Source organism: Balaenoptera musculus, chromosome 1, assembly GCF_009873245.2.
Source record: "Balaenoptera musculus isolate JJ_BM4_2016_0621 chromosome 1, mBalMus1.pri.v3, whole genome shotgun sequence".
NCBI classification, from domain to species: domain Eukaryota; kingdom Metazoa; phylum Chordata; class Mammalia; order Artiodactyla; family Balaenopteridae; genus Balaenoptera; species Balaenoptera musculus.
The window spans coordinates 154,835,521-154,855,172 of NC_045785.1; the positions used below are offsets into that span (position 1 = coordinate 154,835,521).

Genomic DNA, 19,652 nt, shown 5'->3' on the forward strand with positions numbered 1-19,652 from the left:
AAATAACCAACAAGGACCTACTGAATAGCACAGGGAACTATGCTCAATACTTTGTAATAACCTATAAGGGAAAAAAATCTGAAAAAATAATATATGTATAACCGAATCACTTTGCTGTATACCTGATACTAACACAACATTATAAATCAACTGTATTTCATTAAAAAAATTTTTAAAACCCCAAAACCAAACCAAACCAAAACCAAAACTGGCTGCTTTGATATTTCTGTTCCCTCTGCCTGCAATTCTGACAAAAATCTCAGAGTCTGAAGGAGAAGACAGACATGTAAACAACTAATTATAAGAATGTGATCAGTGCTAAAACTGAGCTGTGTCTGGGGAGCTGGAGAATGCAATAAAGGAAGTACTTATCTCTTTGCCTTGGGAAATACTGGGGAAGATTTTAAGAGAAAACAATATTTGAATTGATGCATGGGAGGGAGTTTATCAAGCTGACAAGCATGAGGATATTTCAAGACCAGGGATATAGTGTATACAAAAGCATGGACATGAAAAGAGGTATTCAAATGTTAGCTCCATGCATCAGTTTGAGTCCAGTAAAGTTCTTTGTGATATAACTTGATTATGCACTATTTACAACATTTATCAACAAACATACATCATGCACACACAATATGCCAGGCACTGTGCTAGGCAATGGAAAAACAAAGACAAATTATAAACAGAGGAATAAATAATTATGAAAAAATTTGATAAATTCTATGATAGAGGAATGTTTTTGAGGCCAAAGTCCTGGATTCAATTCCAATTTCTATACATAACTACCATGACTCTGGGAAAATTAATTAACATTTCTGAACCTCAATTTGCTCACCGGTAAAATAAGAATAATTTTACCAAAACACTGTCTCATCGTGTGTGTTTGTGTGTGTGCGTGTGTGTGTTAAATGAGAATATAAATGTAGTTAGTAAAATGGTAGCATATAAAGTATTATTATTATTGAATAGTTGAGTATCTGGGAGCAAAATTTCTTTAAGTGGTAGAAAGTTGGCAGAAGGCACAGGAGTGTGTAGAACTCTGGAGCTTAAATACGAGTTTATTAATAATATGTACAAAGGCTGAGAACCAAGTCATTTTCCCTCTTTGGCCACTAGATGTCCACATTGAACAGCTTCAACGGCCTAGACTCTGGGTAAGCAAGTTTACACTAAACAGAATAAGTGCTTAGAACAGGTATTGTTTAATCATGCCCCAGATCTGTTAATTCCTATGTGTTAGATAAAGTTAATATGACACAGTTCATGCGTTCAAGGAGCTCATGCTCCTTGAAGGAGGTATAAGAAGAAACTCCAAGTGTGACAGTAGGAGGAAGAATATACATACAATTCAGGAGACTTTTCCCTGGGAAGCAGGCACGATCTGAATCTTGAATATGAATACCTTTTAACCAGGCAAATAAGGAGGGGGTGGGGGAAAGGACTGTCAATTGTATTCCAGGAAGAGGAAACAGTTTATGTAAACACATGGAGGCCTGACAGAACTTACACTATTTGGGTTCCTACAAATAATTCAATATGGTAGAAAAAAGAGTTCTAATAAGAGAGAAGTGAAAGACCAGGGACTGTCCCAGGAAGACCCTTAAACATCAGGCGAGGAGTTTGAAATGTATCCTGAGGGCTCTGACGAACCATTAAAATGTTGTTGTTCTCTTCTACCACTGTACAAGCCTAGAGAATTTTGTTTTATTTTCTTTTGGTTTTGCTTTTGCTGATTTTCCTTATGGAAAGTTCTTTCTGACTGCATTATGGAAAAAGGCTTATGGCGAGAGACAAGTCTGGTTATTGAGAAACCTACTGGATCAATACAATCATAGTGATGGTGGACGGAACTAATGCAGTGACACTGAGGAAGAAGAGATGAGAAGTGTCCATACACTTTATGGATGTGAATCTTTGTTGGATGTGGGAATGAAGGAAGAATCAAATGATGGATAGTTGATTTGGAGAGGAAATTGGAGAGAGATAGATTTGGGAGAGAAGATGATTAGGGGATAAAGCACTTCATCATGGATTCTGTGGTGATTTTTGAACAAATCACTCAGTGGTCTGTTTCAAATTCTCTACCTATAAAATGGGGCAAACTGTAAAAATCTGCCTTGTGGCAGATAAAATCTTACAGATCATATGGTAAAAATCTTTCAAACTAAGTGGGTATACATTTTTTCCAAGCAATAAAAATTCCAGTTTTGTTCATTCAAAAACATTTTCTGATTTGTAAAAGTTTCAAAAGATGTAGTTTATTTCAGTCCACATAAAGCTATTTGAAGTTGCTTAATAAAAATACTTCTTTGGGCTTCCCTGGTGGCGCAGTGGTTGAGAAGCTGCCTGCCAATGCAGGGCACACGGGTTCGAGCCCTGGTCTGGGAAGATCCCACATGCCGCGGAGCAACTAAGCCCGTGTGCCACAACTACTGAGCCTGTGCGTCTGGAGCCTGTGCTCCGCAACAAGTGAGGGCGCGATAGTGAGAGGCCCGCGCACCGCGATGAAGAGTGGCCCCCACTTGCCGCAACTAGAGAAAGCCCTCGTACAGAAACGAAGACCCAACACAGCCAAAAATAAATAAATAAATAAATAAGTGAAATTCTTTAAAAAAAAAAAACAACTTCTTTATTACATAAATGGTGGTTTCTACTCATATTTGAACAACACTAGAGGAAAACATTTAAAACATGCGTTTAATATGCTTGAAAAAGTTTGTTCTCTTAGGAGAGTAACCAATTCTTCTTTGAAATCTTGTTTATGTTGTTTATTTGTTGAATAAGATTTCCCATCCCTTTTTATTTAATTAGCAATGATAATTTCAGCCACTAACACAGAATGCTTACTATGTGTCAGGCACTGTTCTAAGCAATTTACCTTAGTTATTTTATTTAATCCTCACAACTCTGTGAGACATGAAGAAATTATCATCCCCATTTTGCAGATGATGAAACTGAGGCAAAAATAACTTACCATGGTCACAAGTTAATAAATAACAGAGCTGAGATTCAAATCATTCTGCTTCCAAAGTCCATGCTATGCTATACTCATCTTCTAATTTCCCTTTAAAAATTATAAAACAATTTTATACTAGTGAAGTAGGCTTTGCAGAAGGCATATTTAATCCATCTGTTACCTACTACATATGTTCTGTAACTGTGTCTACTTTTGATATCAGAAGAGGTAAATTTTTAAACTCAACTTTTTTTTTAGTTGAAGAATTTTAAAGGAAAATAGAGATGACCATTGTATAATGTTTCCCAGCCATTGGAATGAGCAATTCCATTTGATCAATAAAAGCAGTCCTTTGAAACACCAAAATGATGGTTGGTTTTTAGTATACATATTTTAGGCATTTACCAGATGTCTATATTAAGACAGAAATAAACGTTAGTTAATGATTCTTTCTTTTATAACTGCTTCCCTCCCTTTATGAAATGCCATTTTCCAACTATTTGTTCCAAAAACAAATTTATTATTCTTCATGTTTAGTATTCAAAGACTCAGTTCCATAAGAAACCCAGCACAGCCTAAAACATAAAACTCTTTCCATGGGTTAAAAAATTATGATTTCAGGTAAGCAGCTTAACCGAGATTTACTTTTTTTTTTTTTTTTTAAGTCATTGGTAATTTTTAAAATTTTTATTAATTAATTAATTAATTAATTTATGGCTGTGTTGGGTCTTCGTTTCTGTGCGAGGGCTTTCTCTAGTTGCGGCAAGTGGGGACCACTCCTCATCGCGGTGCGCGGGCCTCTCATTATCGCGGCCTCTCTTGTTGCGGAGCACAGGCTCCAGACGTGCAGGGTCAGTAGTTGTGGCACACGGGCTTAGTTGCTCCGCGGCATGTGGGATCTTCCCAGACCAGGGCTCGAACCCGCGTCCCCTGCATTGGCAGGCAGACTATCAACCACTGCGCCACCAGGGAAGCCCCGAGATTTACTTTTGACTGCCATGCAGCCACCAAATGCTTGCTGTGCGTTAAGAACTGGGAGCACCCTCACCAAAAGGGCCAATGCCTCCTCAGCAGAGAGTGATTCAACACGGCAGTCTCAGATCGTGGTCTGTGGACTAGCTTCTCACTGTTTAAATGTCTGTATTATTGTCTCAGTTGTCCTCACTCATGCAACCCTTCACTGTGCTGGGGTTCAGGGAGGGCCACCCCAAAGTGTGCCTCAATGGCATATTGATTATTTTGAACTAAAGTTACTTAAGAAATGGCCAACACAAGAGGAACACTCTAACCATCTCCTCTGTCTTCCTGAAAGCAGGAAATAAATCTCTCATGTGAAAGGTGTGCTCCCTGCATCTAGAGGGAGAAGGATACCTTGTCACCAGAGATAGGGAATTCAGGCCAAGAAGACTGTGTAAACAAACCTTGTTACTTCTTTCATTTACTACCCCCAGCCCAAACTGTGTTTAGGTTTTTCACTTTACTGGGCACCCCAAAACTTTGTCCTCTCAATTTCTCTCAAATTTATTCTTTGTCTAAAAAGCATAAAAGCTGCCTGCTCAGGCCACTCCTCGGTCTCATTTCTATGAGACCTCTATGTAAATGATTAAATTTGTTTCTTTTTCTTCTGTTAATTCATTTTGTGTCAACCTTATTGTTAGTCCAGCCACAACAACTCAAGACGGGTAGAGGAGGGCAAGTCCCCCTTTCCTGACTAGTGGTATTTCGAATATATTGAAAAAGGGAGTACATTTTTTCCCCATTAAATCTAGTGATTTTTTTAATAAGGGAGGCAGGGGGAAATAGTTGTTGATGCAGGTGGTAAAACACAGTGGACTGTCTGTGTGTGTGTCCCCTCCTCCTGGGCTACCCTGGGCATCTGCACAGTAGACTGGAAATCATTCCAGGCTCATCTCCGCCCTGCAGTCTTTGATTCATTCAATATCATCACTTCTCGGCCTCTGACCTCTCTGGCTTCAAACTTGGCTCCTTGTCTTCCTACAGCCCCATTTGGACAGATAACCCAATTTTAGACTGTTTCCTTTGCCTGTTATTTGAATTGAAGGTTTGTTCCCCCCCTCCCCACTCCCCCCCACCCCCGGTAATTGCTTAACTCCATGCACCGTAACCAAAGGAAAGGAGTGCCCTATCTTTGGATAGGGCATCATTAGAACTTACTCCATGCTTATGTTCCTGCTTGTCAGGGGAGGACATTGAATAAGATAGCTCACAATGGGGGAAATGGGATAATTACTACACTAAGAGACTCAACAAATGCCCATTGTGAACAGTCTACAAGTCCAGTGAAAAAGGACAGTTTGAATATATAGTAACTTCTCTGTCATATTACTTAAGATTCAGAAGAGTGACAAACACAAGCAACAGTGGGACAAAAGTCTGGAAAACAGTCAGATGGAAACACTGATATATTCTGATATCTCAGTTGTGCATTTAATACTAATTCAACTACACTTGTAGAATGGGTATGGTACCACAGGTAAAATGGGAGGCATACACTTAGTTTTAACCACTCAATCAAAATTACTCCTTGAACACAGCATTCTAGATCTTATGATAATTCACCACAATGTACTCAAGAAAACTGTAACAGAGAATGTTCTGTTCGCAGGACCTTGACTCTGACCGACTTTAGGAACATGTTTACTTGCTTAATTTTCACTCTTGTATTTCCCCTATCTCATATTTTCATTTAACACCAACAGAAGGCTTTTCTTCTGAAATATTTCTATATTCATGTCTGTGCTTCACACCACTCCCATTATTCTAGTGCAGGCTCACATCCCACAGGTGATCGTTCTGACCTATTTCCTCATTGATTTTTTTTCTTTGCCTGACCTCTATCATCCTCTCGTGCACCAGATACCAGTTTGAGACTGGACTCAGTTCATGTGCCATCCTACATCTCCTTGACCCAGCTCACAAGCCCCTCTCCTAACCACGGGCCTTGAACATTTGCCTTGTTTTAAAGCAATGGTGGTTCCATGACTACAGTCACCAAGCTACAGCTCCTACTGCTGTAACCACCATAGACCTACTTGCAGTACCAACCTGTACTTTTGCCCTCACTGGACTGGACCCACAGAGACTCTGGCTTCCCCAGCTGCTGCCTGGACACAGCCAACCCAACCCAGAAGCAAGGGGACATTAACACATAATGGAGCAGACTTGGATGAATATGAGTCAGGAGACAGGAAGGACTGAAATTAAATTGCTTGCACTCTTTTCTAACTCCATGGGTTTCATACAGCCTCTCCAAAGATGTCCTGCAAGATGAAGCAATCAGCTCTTTTTGTGAAGCTGTGGCCAGCTTGGCATTGTATCGTTTCATATTTGACTGCCTTTTTTCCATGCCTCTTCCTCTGTTCTCTCATTCTTGAGTCCCTGGGAATATACCCCCAATAAATCATTAGTCCTTATGCTTTGCCTTAGGCATTATTTTGGGAAACTTGTGCTAAGATAATCATCTTAAGGTTCTCTGTAGCAAAATGATCTGCAAAGCTCCCTTTGCTTAACATTCTGCTTTCAAGGAACTCTGCATATTGCTTCCACTATCTGGTCAACCTTCTCTTTCACCATTTCTAACTTCTTTAGTGCATGCTACACTCTGCTCATACACAACACAAACAGACTATACCTTCATGGCTGCTGTTTATTACCTACTATATTTTGGTACAATTCAATATATACCCACGTCTGCAATCAAGTTATCAACACCCTTAGGTGTTGATAGGTAGGGACCATGTCTTTTGCATCCTGACATCTTCCTTGGCACCTGGAATAGTTACCAAGGTATTATCATATATTTATTGATGATAAAAGCTATGTATACCATGTTTCTTCTCAAATAAAGAATAAAAACCCTGGAGCAAACATGGTCACCCCTGTAAATTAGCCAAACACTAAGGTTGTCACCTATGCTTAGAAATAGTCACAGTCCAATTTCAATGAAAAGGAAAAATGTTCCTAATGGAAAGTAGCAACATATAAGTTAGGAGAAATAAAAGAAGCCAACTTCCTGCACTTTTCCCTAAGGGACTCCCTTTTCAGCTTGAAACACTATTTGACACTTAGCACAATTTAATTTTTGACTATTAAAAAGACCCTGTAAAATATTCATTTTTATGGATGATGGGAAGTCAAATGGTATTCTCATTAGATTTGTCATCTCTTATTCTCCAAACACAATAGTAAATTGTAACACCTTATTTCATATGGTATTTTATATTTTTCAAAGTACATTGCATATATTTTTCTCATCAGATCTTCATAGACATGTGAAGCAGAAAAGGCTCATTATCCCCATTGAATAAGAGTGTGGGGAAAAGGGGCTGAGATTAGTGACAGATAGTGTGACCTTAGCCTAAGGTCACAAGATTAGTAAAGTTTTGCTTGGAGGAGAACCCAGGTCTTCTGACTGCTAGTCCAGAGCTCTATTTGGATTCTCCCTGGAAAGATCTGATAAAGCGAGTTGGTTGTGATGAAGAGAAGCTTGAGGTCTTTTTAACTCTATGAAAAAAATTCAATTCATGAATACATTATGGGATAGCCATGTGACCGCATGTCTACTAACCTGGCACCAAGTGAAGAAAATCTGAGATACCTTGGAAGAGCAAATTAACAATATGAGGACATCTCAGAGGTACAAAATTAAATCTTAATTTAGTATTTATAATTTACAAAGCTCTCAAAGGAGCTCAGAGTTTAGGTTTTAGAGCAGGTGGTAACACTCTGGTTCCATTTTAAGTCAAGTGGGGAGTATTAAAATACAGCCAGTGTCCCTTTTCTCTCAAGAATGAATATAGCACACTGTTATAATTATGTATGTGTGTGTGTGTGCAAGTAACTAGTCGACTAAATAATGTGATATGAGATACCACAGGACCATAAAAGGAGAATGGGAAAAGAAGATAGGAAGCTTGTCAGAATGTGTTGAGGAAAAACATAATTGTTATATCCTGGGCAGTACAATGCTGGAACAAAATGCTTGAAGTTTAAAATACACATTTGTGAGGTGGTAGCATGTACAGTAAAGCCCATTTTGAACTTGACTAGTGTGGGACAATTTGGATAGACAAGAAAATATCATGAAAGTCTTAGTTATCCTGAGCTGAGAATGTCAAACGAAGAAGAGCTAAAGAAAAATTGGAGGTGGGAAAGGCAAGCTTTACAAATATGAAGTATTTTGCCTAAGGCCACAAAGCAAAGCTAGTGGGTGTTAGAGCAGGGCTAATTCCCAGGTCCATTCTGATTCTACTGCTTCAAGCTTCTCCCCCACATTGTCAAATTGGGGTCACATGGATATAACTCCCCCTTGATGTTCAATTTAAAACCCTCTAGATCTGAGCAGCAAGTCTCTCTCCCTTGGTAGGAATAGTGATTCCAAATGCCAGCTTTTGAAATAGCTACAAATGAATTTCCTGGGGAGATTATTTAAAATGCCAATTCTGAGGCTCTGCCCTTGAAGATTCTGCTTTAGTAGGCCTGGGACAGAACCTGAGAATCTGCATGTTTAAGAGACTGCCCTGATGATTCCGACTTCAGGAATGGTTGATCTAGATTAAAATCAAATCTGCTTTAATATACTCCCTATATGGCTATTAGCTCATTTTCCAGATTTTCCTCCACAGGCTCAGTGACCAATGGAGAAACACCAGAAGCCACTGTGGAAGTCCCTGACTTCTCCAGTTTCAGTCCCACACCAAGAGATGCAGTGCAGAGCTCTTTCGATTGCGTCATCTGCACCCACGTCAGTCAGCATGGGGGGATGGCCCTCTCATCCCTTTGACACTGACCCTGCAGGCTACCCATTTCTTCTTCAGCCCCTGAAGTCTTCCCATCATGACCTCCATCCTTTGCAGCAGAGAAAGAGCATCACCATCTGTCTCTTTGTCCGGCCAATAGCACAGGATTGGAAATATATCCACAGACTTTAGTGTTCTATGGAATGATTCTCTTCAATGAGAAGATTTTCACATGTATCATATGGTTTCAGCAGTTTAAAGTTTTCTTCTTTTCTTTTTTTTTTTTAACATCTTTATTGGAGTATAATTGCTTTACAATGGTATGTTAGTTTCTGCTTTATAACAAAGTGAATCAGCTATACATATGCATATATCCCCATATCTCTTCCCTCTTGCGTCTCCCTCCCATCCTCCCTATTCAACCCCTCTAGGTGGTCACAAAGCACCGAGCTGATCTCCCTGTGCTATGGGGCTGCTTCCCACTAGCTACTGGTTTTACATTTGGTAGTGTGTATATGTACATGCCACTCTCTCACTTTGTCCCAGCTTACCCTTCCCCTCCCTGTGTCCTCAAGTCCATTCTCTACGTCTGTATCTTTATTCCTGTCCTGTCCCTAGGTTCTTCATGACCATTATTTTTTTTTTTTAGATTCCATATATATGTGTTAGCATACGGTATTTATTTTTCTCTTTCTGACTTACTTCACTCTGTATGACAGTCTCTAGGTCCATCCACCTCACTGCAAATAACTCAATTTCATTTCTTTTTATGGCTGAGTAATATTCCATTGCTAATATGTACCACATCTTCTTTATCCATTCATCTGCCGATGGACACTTAGGTTGCTTCCATGCCCTGGCTATTGTAAATAGAGCTGCAGTGAACATTGTGGTACATGACTCTTTTTGAATTATGGTTTTCTCAGGGTATATGCCCAGTAGTGGGATTGCTGGGTCGCATGGTAGTTCTATTCTTAGTTTTTTAAGGAACCTCCATACTATTCTCTGTAGTGCTGTATCAATTTACATTCCCACCAACAGTGCAAGAGGGATCTCTTTTCTCCACACCCTCTCCAGCATTCTTCTTTTCTTATGTTATATTTTTTTGCTTATCTGTCTTTTGATTGATTTGATTTACTATTATTATTATTATCAGGTATATTTCATCCTAAGAATTCTTCTACATCTTTAAGAAATAGAGAATAGTGAGATATGCCTCATGCCCACAGCAGAGAGACCAGTATAATGTATGCTTTTTCAGATATAACTGAGGATCACCCCAGGCAGGGAAATAGCACATACCCTTCAATTGCTGTTCCTGTGCTTTTTATGTTTGCAGTCTCTTATTCTTTAGCTATCTTTCTACATCAACACTCCCACATCCCTTAGCTTCCCAGTAGTGTTTTTCTGGGCTCTAAAATTTGCTTGCCTTTATTCCTATCTGCTGCTCAGGGCAATTTGTAAATTGCCCCCATCTAAGAGAAACTGAACATAACTATTCCTTTGAATCAACATTTCACAAAACAGTATTCCACAGGGAAACCAAAGGCTATGTCATGCACAAAGCTCCAGCTCTGAGGAAGGGGAACCTTGTCAAGTTTATATCGACAGATCTAATATTCATAATATTTTACTCATTTCTAGTTTTATTCTTCTCTACCTATTCCCTTGTCTTTTGTAATTCTGCTGCTTCTTATATTCCAATTAGCTATCGTAATGCCATATTTTATTGAACCAGGTGCAGCATGTCAGAAAATGTCTGAAGGTGATGTCATTTGAATAGGGAGCTTTATTGGCCTTGTACATGTGAGGTTCTCCCTGGCCTAGTTATCCAAACTCCAGAACCCACTAGTAAGTGAGAAGCTTGTTGGGGAGATATCAGCAGTTTCATCAGCCTGAAGACTAATGTTACTTCCTAAGGAATTTTCTCATATTATGGAGAGCAAAGTGAAGCCTGGATGCACAAGAAACTTAAGGCATATTCTAGATAAATAAGATAAAACTGATCCAGGACAAATCACAACTTAAAAGTAGACCACAACAGGACTCTCTAAACCTTCCTGAAGTATTTAAGTGGCTCTAACATGTAGGGTCCTGAGCTTAATGCAGGGGAAGCAAAGTCCCGAGATACAGGGACCCCTGATATAAAAGGGAAAAGGCAACATACAAAGACAAACCAAAATACAAAATTTGTATTTGAACTATCAAATGAGACATACAAACCTAAGTGCTGTAGGGGCTCAGAGAGAGGAAAGATCACCAAGACTGGGGGAAATGGAAGGGCTTTATATAAAGGAGTGAGACTGAGGATACTGAAAAAATCAATTTGAAAACTTATCCAGCATTTACCAGGCCCAAGAATTCTAGGTTTACTTATATACTCCAGAATAGTACTGTTCAGTAGAAATGTAATGTGAACCATATACGTTATTTAAATTTTTCTAGTAGACACATTTTAAAAGGTAAAAAGAAACAGATAGATTAATTTTAATAATATATTTTATTTAACCTAACATCTTTAAAATATTATTTCAACTTGTAATAAACATAAAATTATGAGTGAAATATTTTATATAATTTTTTTGATACTAAGTCTTTAAAATACAGTGTGCATTTTACATCTCAATGTAGACTAGCTACATATCTAGTGCCCAAGAGGCATGTGGCTGGTGGTTACCATATTGGACAGCACAGCCCTAGAGAAACTCTTGTACATTGGATAGGAAGAGATATATACGAGGATATACTTTGAGGCATTGTTTATCATATTATAGGAACTAACCCAACATCCATCAAAAGGGGGAAATGGGTAAATATATCATGAGCAAAAGGGTCGAAGCATTGTTTGGATTCACATTAAATTCATGTCTGCAGTGACCTCTGGAAGGGAAGAGGTAGAATCAACTAGAGAGAGGAAACACATAGATGTGAATTTTATCTGTAATATTTCAATTCTTTAAAGATAGATTAAAATAAATATAGAAATATTAACCTCTGCTCACTTTGGGTGGTACATAGACATGTATTATATTATCCTTTGCACTTTCTTATATTTAAAAGCTTTTAAATAATTTACAAAACAAAAAATTTCATTGGAGATATGGAGGTAGCAAGTAGCAGACCTTCAGAAGATAGGCTCTTTACACAAAGAATAGAAAGGGACAACCATGAGTCAAGGGACAATTGGAGGTAGTGGCTAGACTGTAAACTGATGGGAATTATCCAGGAGGGAGAAAGAAGACTGCAAATGAGAGAGGCAAGAGCCATATAAGCTTTACATGCCCTGCACATCTTGTGATAGCATGAGTTCAAGTTTGTGACCTCACTGTGGGGTGAGTGTTGATGGAGCGGAGTTTTATAGGAGAAGTAGGGAGTAATGCTTTGGAAGCAGAAGTGATACTCAATGGGGCATTTACTTAACTACGTGGTTCTGGGGTATATGCAGTGTATTGAGAGTTTAGCTAAGCTACTCCATGGTATTGCTGCCTGAACATCTATTTTATTTGGCCAAGAGGCCTGGAGGACTTTAAACTAACACTAACCCCTCATTCAAGCACATGCCCCTGATAGCAGCCTGCAGAGTCACAAGCAAACATAAGTTCCTGATATGACTCCCCAACAGCCCTGACTATCACCTGCTTCCCAGGGCCTTCCTGCTATGTACCCCTTAGATAAGCCCCTGTGTAACTTAACAAAACCCTGTTATTTTTGGCTTGAATTGACCAATCCATCTTTAGTCCACCAACCCCAAAGCACTCAACCCATGGACCGTAATGCATCCCAGGTCCTGCCTCTTTTTTTCTGCACTCTGCCTTTACCTCCCTGTGTGACCCCTTGAGGTGTGCCATGTCCTTCCTCCAGGACTGTGAGTGCTAAACTCTATTTCAGTTTCTCTCATGGTCTGTTGTTGAAACTTCAGCTCACCATCTGAAAAAAAAAACAGCTTCTGCCTGGAGGTGGGAAATCAGAGTCCTTGGGGACAGCCAGGGTTAAGGGAAAGAAAGGAGGTAGAGAAAATGTTGAGAAGGTGTTGAAGATATAGGAGAGTTTACTGCTTGTGAGAGGAGGCTCTGAGCACACATGGTGGGAGCTCAGGACTGCACCATATCAAGAAATAATAATAATTTATCAAGAAATAAATAATATGGTGCAGCTCAGGACTGCACCATATCAAGAGAGTGCAGTCATGGCCGATGAAGAGCTTTCCCTTTTGGCAAAGACTGACCTCAGCAGGGATGTGAGGTATGACAGCGTTTGTTCTGATCATCTTTTGGGGGGTCAGGAGGAGGTAAAGCATGTTTCCAGGGTCTGGGTCCTGAACGATTTGCTCAGCGGTATGTTGATTTCTGGAACATGTGCTCCCTCAGATGTCACACTGGATCTTTGGATTATTTGCAATTTTTCACTCTTCTAACAGTGCTATGAAGAGAGACAGTATAACATAGGGCACTAAGTTCAGGTTCCATATCCTCCACTTTTATGTGACCTTGAAAAAGTTAATCTACTGGTACATTAATTTATTTAACTGTAAAATGGGGTAATAGTATATTATCTAACTACCTTGCAGAGTCGGGATGAAGCTTGAGTAAATTAATATGCATAAAGCAGTTGTAACAGTACCTGGCATATTGTACACATTTAATCAGTGTTAGCCATGGATATTACAATCCATTAGCTATATATTTACAAACATCCATGATTACCTCTTTAGGATAAATTCTTGGCAATAAAATTGTTAGGTGAGAAGGTGTATAAAATTTTAGTGCTTTCAGTACAACTCTCTAAAATACCCACCAGAAGATAAACTAAATACCCACTACCATACCATCAAATACTTGCTTTATTACCTCTTACTTATGACATAATGCATGACAACCCACCACCCATGCAACAATCAACTGCAATTGCCCTCTGTATACTCACTGACCCAGAATGCAGGAGTGGTACCTGGTAATCTGTATTTTAAAGGCATTCCCATTTGAATCATAAGAACTCTTCAGTTTAAAACCATTGCTCTATAATTTCATCAACTGATAAATCAATCAATTGCGAAAACATTTCCAATATCAACAGTTTAGAACAGGCTCTTTTTGAAATTCCCCTTGGCTTCTATAACCCCTCTCCTACGTCATCTCCTATTTCTATGCCACTTTTGTATTTCCAGTAGAAATATAATGTGAGCCACATAAGTTAGGGACCTGAAATATGTCATCAGGGCTGTGTCTCTCTCCTCCCATCACTGGTTTGGTTGCTCTCTATTTGGCCTAAGTCTCAGACAGACTCTCTGGTAATCAAGGTACTGGCAACCTCTGATTCATATCCTTGAGGCTTAACAACTCCAGGAGGAAAAAAAGAGTGTATATCTAGGAATCCTAGAAGGGAATTTTCCTAATCCAGGACAATCCAGGGGGTCAGTTATTGCATCAAAACGGGCAGGGTACCATATTTGCATTCATAACAGGTCTCTATCTACTAGCTCTTTCTCTGTTGTTTCCTGATTTCTCTTCCTTTCTTGTGGCACTCACATTCAATCAATCACTAACTCAGGCTGATTTAATCTCCTCAGTAGTTCTCAAATCTTTCCTTTGCCCTAAGTACTATTGTCCCAATTCAGACCCTCATCATCTCTTGACAAGCCATTTTAATAGCCTTCTATCTGGTCTCCTTTCTACATTCTTGCCTCTCTTGGATTTGTCCTCCACACAGACACCAGGGTTATACATCCAAATACAACCCATTTCCTTGTTGAATACATTAAGTGGGGCTACACTAGGACAAAGTCAAAGCTCTTTAGTGTACAACCCTCTGAGACCTTCCAGAGCCATCTCCTGATCACCTTGTATGACCAGAACCAAACCCATTTGCTTTTCTTCAAAACCTGTTCCCAATCTTGGTTAAAACCTATTACACTCATTCAAGTACCTAAGGTGAAGTTTTAATCATTTTCAATCCTTTCTCTACCTTACCCATAACATACAGTCATTTTCTAGGTTTCTATCTCCAAATTTTTCTCTGCCTGTTTCATTTCCATCTCCCAGCCCACCCAAGCCTTATCATATTTTTTCTCATTACCACTCATTTGCATCCAGTCTCTGCACCTTCCTTCCGGTCTCCCTCCTCACTACACCAGACTAACCTTTTTAAACATAAGCCTGATCTAGAAAAACCTTCAAGAGCTCCTCACTATCCACTGAATAGAAGTCTCATGGTCTTTATTACACTGATACTCTGGACCCTATCCCACATGTCCCACCTCTCCACTCTAGTTCAGTGCACTCCATGCTCTAGCCATCAGACAGCTGTCCTGGATGACCCCATACCTTTGTTTCTGCTGTTGTCCATATATGGAATGTTGTTGTTCATAGCAGTCTGTAGAAGTTCATTTCAACCTTCAGGGCCCAGGCCTTTTCTTTCATGAAGCCTTCCCAGATTTCCCTAGCTAGACTTAAAATAACTTCTCTGTGCATCCATTAAAGTTTATTTATACCTATATCACAGAAATGATCACAGCCTGGTTAATATAGTGGTTAATTGTGCACCAATGTCAGCCCCAATGGGTTGGGAGTTCTACTACTTACCAATTTTATAACTTTGGGAAAGTTACTGAGTCTTATTTCTCATCTACACATGGAAACATACCTACCTCACAGGGTTATTTTAAAAATTGAGATTTTATATATATATAAAGAAATCAGGACAGTTCCTGGCACATAAGTAATTACTTGTTCCTGGAATTAATATGACATCTCTCTGAAGAAACTACACCACACTTCGATCATAGCATGTGGGTTATAGAGTCAGACTGCCTGGGTTTGAAGCCTGGTTCTACCACATAGCAGCTGTGTTATCTTGGTCAAGTTTTTCTTTGCAGTTTCCCCATCTGCAAAATGGGCATAATAAGTGCACCTACCCAATTGGGCTGTTATGAGGATTAAATAAGGTAAATACAGCAAGCACTCAGAGCAGTGTTTGGCATACAGTAAGTGCTCAGTGTTATGTACAATTATTCTCCGTATTCCCAGACTCTAGCACAGAAACTGAGGCACAGTGCTCAATAAATGTTGCATTGTATCGAATCCTATGTTTCACTTTGCGGAGTAATCTACTTAAGATTCTTATCTGCATTAAGAATACTGACTCATTCCCTTACTCATTCCATTTTATAGGTATTTTCTAGTTAACCTCCGTCTATAAAATGTCAAGCTACTGCACTATTTCATTGCTTGGTGAACAATTAGTGAGTGTAAATGTGAATATAATTCAATTATGGATGGTTTATTTAGTCTTGTATTGGCTTCTCTGAAACTCATAGGATATTGTCATATACATGTAATTTGATTAGTTTGCCCATAGCTTGTCAAGTAAATAATACCCCTCTCAAAAAAAGTATGTCAACATATTTTTACATTGATTTTGAGGTAGTTGTTTGCAGTGTATAGAAAGATACCTAAAAAGATAATAAGAGAATATGACAAAAAAACACTAAAACAAAATAATATAAAAATATCATAGTTTCATTTCTATAACTGCTTTGCAGAGTTATTCTATTTCTGAATGAGATGAATGATTTTTTTAAAACCCCACAAAATCTCTAGTCTGTACCTGACAATTGGGGCAGGATGAGAAATATTCACTAAATCTCTGAATTTTGTTTTGAAGTTTATCATAAACCTTCAAAAGGAAGCCATTGTTAATTTGTGAGGGAAAGGAGATAAAGGAGTGGGGAGGTGTTATGTAAGGAAGCAGCAGACAGCAGTTTCTACCAACAGTGACCCTGTTGAAGAAGCACTGAGGGAGTCAGAAGATGTTGAGGAAGAAAGGTAAAAGTGGGGAGCATAAAAGAAAGCAGATTCATTATAAATATTCAAAACTTTTACTCTAATGCAGTTTCTCCAACTTGGCACTATGGACATTTTGGGCTGGATAATTCTTTCTTGTGGGGAGGCTGTCTTGTGCATCATAGGATGTTTAGCAGAACTCCTGCCCTCTACCCACTAGATGTCAGCAGCAGCCCATTCCCATTTTGACAACCAAAAATGTCTCCAGACATTGTCAGATGTCCCCTGAAGGGCAAAATCACCCTGGTTTGAGAACCACTGTCTTGATGGGAGAAAATTGGTAAAATGATTAGATGAAACATTTCATAGATTTAAACGTTCCCTATTTTTAAGTAGTTTCATTCACTCACATAGGTTTATCCTAAAACTAATTACCTGTACTAATAATACAAAGACCCAGCACTATAATTCTGATACATTTCCCCAGATTGTTCCTCTGTACTGTTCCTCAGTTGGAACCTAGAAGGAAGAAAAAGGGTGCTGGAAACTGCTAGTTCGTCTTCCATTTAGCAAATCTTTTTTTGGATGCCTATGAAGTGCAAGACACTGTAGGGAATACAGAGGTACAGCACACACAGACTTTGTTTTAAAGGACATTACAATCTCATGACAAACTATTTCCAGTGCAGTTCTTGTCTTTGGCTTTTTCCTTTTAGTAAACACCTGGTTGGTATTTATGTTTCAACAACAGAGGGCATTACAAATAATGTTATATGCAGTCATAAAATGGAATTGTTAAAGGAACAGAAGGACATACAGCTCATTTCTCTTTAATACTTCACTTAAAACATTTTAGGAACTTAACAACTGTTAATTGCCTAAAAACAAGATTCCCTGCTCTTCCTCAGCAGTCCATTCCCCCAAATTTCTTCTTTATAATGGGCAATAAGAATACTGAAATTGGTACAAAAACTTTAACTATAAATTACACATATCATGAAATTAACTTATCATGAAGTAAAATTAACTTACCCATACTGATTCATAATGTTTGTTATTTTTAAATGAGATGAATAAATAAATGAACAAATAAAAGTCTCAAACAGAAACTGGGTGCTCAAGGGCTTTAATTATATGACCTATAATCAAAAGAATTGGCCTTAATCCTACTGCACTGGTATCCCCTAGGATTCCTTTTTCTTTAAAACTTATAAAATGCCTAAATATGTATTTCCTTCTGATTGAACTACAAACAGGTATTTATCTTCCTACTACACTGTCAACCCTGCACCTCCGAATCCAAAGTCATTCCTTTTCCTCTGATGATGTCTATACCTTTATTCATGTTGTTCAGTGTATTAAGGGTTAAATATATATTTAGCAACAAGCAAATGTCAAAATTATAGGACATCAACAGGAACTAATAAAAATACTGTGTTATAGAAATGAAGCTCTTGACATAAAAACCAGGAGAAAGTTTGCTTTGATTTCAGGTGTGAGCTTAAACTCCCTTCTCCTTCTTCCAATTCTAGTCAGCCCACGTGAACTATACAAATTTTAATTTATAGGATGATTTATTTGTTGAAAAAAAAAGTACTCTCAAATTCTAGAAGCAACCACTTTTAAAATAGTGATTTATGTGCTGTGCACTCTTACATGCAATAAATAATCATCTTGAGATGAAGGTAAGGCAGAAGTTACATTTCAATTCTAATTAGTGGATCTGAATACTTACTAGGAGTCCAGGCAAATCACTTAATTTCTCCAAGTCTTATCTGTAAAATGGATATAAATACCTGCCCTTTCTTACCTTATGTAGTTGTCCTGAGGTTCATATAAAAAAAAATGTAGTTGTCAGGAGAAAAAATCCTACAAATGCTGTAGCAGAACTGCTGTCAAAATATTCATGTTAGAGTCAAACTCTTTCAGTTGAATCACTCAGCATCTTTGTTCATGGTTTACATAAAGCTGGAGGTATTGTGTCCCCTGCTTTAGAAATGTGAATACATTTGGTTGTTGGTTAAAAGGGTAAGAACTATACTGGAAACAATGCCTCTTTATGAGAGTAAAAATACTGAAATAAAAATGTATAAATCTTCAAAGAGGAAGCAACTACCTCAATGCAATAAAAGCATGACTTCTATCTGTCCTGCCAAGACAAAGGTAGGTAAACCTAATCTAATCCTAATTAGAATTTTTTGTTTTGAAACTTTATGATCTGCTTCTCTCATTTTGATTTCTTTATATACTTTTATTCCTTGAGCTCTCAACGCTTTGGGCTTCTGGGACCCAATCTCTTGTACCTTCTCTTCACTCCTTCCCACAGGCAAGACAGAAAGCTTGCAATTAATGTCAGAAACTTAATTAACTGAATGTTAGCTGAAATAGATTTCAGAAAGTATTAACTGATCTACCTTTTAACTTTTATTAAGCTACTTGTTTGCAACTGCATAATAAAAGGTCTTGGTACTCCTTTAAAGGAATGTCATGCACCACAAATCAGATTTCTCTTTTTATTTTTTTCTTTGTTTTGGTGGGGGGCAGTGGGGGGAAAGGAGGTGGTTATGATGTGGAGTATGATGGATAGAAAACACCTTAAGTTCTCATAAAGATAAAATAAAACATACATCCTCTAGAGGATCTGTCATTTACATTTCTATTTCTAATCCCTAGAATAATGCAAATTCATAACCCACAGTTGATGTTCAACTGATGTTTGTTGAATTAAATCACCTTGATTTGGATGTCTCAGACTGACAAGAAAGGGTCTGCCAGCATCCTCAGTCCCCTGAGACCTGTCCTTAACACCTATCTCCCTGAAAGCACTCCTCAGACCCAGGCTTGGCCACTTCTACCAATCCAAACCCAACCTTCATTTCCCTGGCCTCCAAGACTCCAAAATGCAGTATGTTCTTGGATTAGGGGCCATACTTTAGTATATAATGTCTTCATGCTGATGTCCTGGAATGCATTAATATCATTTCTATTATTTCTACCTCTGGCTCTGAGATTCCCATTTAAAAAATTATCTATCTACCTACCTACCTACCTACCTATCGTCACAATATACCTTATTTCTTAATGTTGGGCAACTGAGAAAAGATACAAAATCCATCTTGACCAAGAATTCCTTCCCACCAAGAGTTGGAAAACTTTCTG

The 19,652-nt window shown here is 38.5% G+C and overlaps 1 protein-coding gene across 1 annotated transcript in view; it reads right to left on the reverse strand.

Annotated features, from left to right (window-relative positions):
• Window positions 1-19,652, reverse strand: part of OPN3 (opsin 3) — a 59,937-nt gene that overhangs the window by 28,863 nt on the left and 11,422 nt on the right.